The sequence below is a fragment of the Sapajus apella genome, unplaced genomic scaffold (genome assembly GCF_009761245.1).
Source record: "Sapajus apella isolate SASKATOON/1434 unplaced genomic scaffold, GSC_monkey_1.0 scaffold11, whole genome shotgun sequence".
NCBI lineage: Eukaryota > Metazoa > Chordata > Mammalia > Primates > Cebidae > Sapajus > Sapajus apella.
The window spans coordinates 2,052,583-2,054,538 of record NW_022436951.1 but is presented as its reverse complement, the minus strand read 5'-3'; positions in this window follow the sequence as shown (position 1 = coordinate 2,054,538).

The window sequence follows — 1,956 nt, the reverse complement described above, 5'->3', positions numbered from 1 at the left end:
GTGCCTGTAATCCCAGCGACTCAGGAGGCTGGGGCAGGAGAATTGCCTGAACCCAGGAGGCGGAGGTTGCGGTGAGCCGAGATCGTGCCATTGCACTCCAGCCTGGGTAACAAGAGCGAAACTCCGTCTCAAAAAAAAAAAAAAAAAAAAAAAAATTGCTAGATGATCTGAAATGTTTGCAACATATAGAAATAATAAATACCCAAAGTGCTAGATATCCTAAATACCCTGAGTTGATTGTTACATATTCTATGGATGAAACAAAATATTACATGTACCCATATGTATGTAGAAATATTATATATCAACAAAATACTTTTGAATGGCTGGGCACCGCTCACACCTGTAATCACAGCACTTGGGAGGTGGAGGCAGGTGGATCACGAGGTCAGGAGTTCAAGACCAGCCGGCCAAGGTGATGAAACCCCATCTCTACTAAAAATACAAAAATTAGCCAGGCGTTGTGGCAGGTGCCTGTAATCCCAGCTACTCAGGAGGCTGAGGCAGAGAACTGCTTGAACCCGGAAGGTGGTGGCTGCAGGAGCTGAGGTCATGCCACTGCACCCCCAGCCTCAGCGATAGGGCTAGACTCCGTCTCAAAAAAAAACAAAAAATACTTTTTAATTTATTTTAAAAGTCAGTCCAGTGTTATAGATTGTTTGTCATCAGGGAATAGATGGCAGATGAAATACAGCAATGAGTATGGATGAGGTCTCTCCACTTTATGAAGGGATCCAAAGACAAAACACTTACTTAGAAAACATGGATAATTAAGAGGATCCTGAAGCAATATAAACCTATGAAAGAGACAGAACAGCAGTCCATTTATATTAGAAGCTCCCCAAGACATTACAGTGATTAAAATTAGCTTGTGGAAAATTTTCTCCCCTTAGCTAAAGTAGATGATTTCTAACCCCGGTTTTATTTCTTTTTTTTTTTTTTCTTTTTCAAGACAGGCTTTTGCTTTGTCGCCCAGGCTGCAGTGCAGTGGCGTGATCATGGCTCACTGCAGCCTCAGCCTCTGGACTCAAGGAATCTTCCCATCTCAACCTCCTGAGTAGCTGGGACCACAGGCGTGTGCCACCATGCCCAGCTCATTTCTTAAGTTTTTTGTAGAGACAGGGTCTCAATGTGTTCCCCAGACTGGTCTTCAGCTCCTGGGTTCAAATAGTCCTGCCTCAGCCTCTTAAAGTGATGTCTAATAGGGAAAACTGTGTGTAGGGTATATGACCACTCTATTATAGTTTCACAATTTTTCTGTAAATCTAAAGCTGTTCTGAAAAACAAAGTCTATTTTCAAAAAGCATTTGGGAAGGCCGGGAGCAGTGGCTCACGCCTGTAATCCCAGCACTTTGGGTGGCCGAGGTTTGAGACCAGATTGGTCAACAGGGTGAAACACCATCTCTACCAAAAATTGAAAAATTAGCCAGGTGTGGGGGCACCTATATATGGTCCCAGCTACTTGGGAGGCTGAGGTGGAAGGATCATTTGCATCCAGGAGGCAGAAGTTGGAGTGCTGGGATAGTGCCACTGCACTCCGGCCTGGGTGACAGAGTGGGCGCCACCACACTGGACCTTGAAATTATTTTAGGCTATTTGCAACCCCTTTGTAGTGATGAATTTTAAGCTCAGTTACCCTTGTAGAACAAGCCCAAACTGTTTTTTTTTTTTTAAAGATACTCTCATTCTCTTGCCCAGGCTAGAGTGCAGTGGTGCCATCTTGGCTCACCACAACCTCTGCCTCCCTGGTTCAAGTGATTCTCCTGCCACAGCCTCCCAAGTAGCTGGGACTATAGGCGCGCACCACCACATCCTGCTAATTTTTGTATTTTTAGTAAAGACGGGGTTTCTCTGTGTTGGCCATCTGGTCTTGAGTTCCTGACCTAATGATCCACCCCTGCCGCGACCTCCCAAAGTGCTGGGATTACAGGCATGAGCCACCATGCCCAGGCCCAG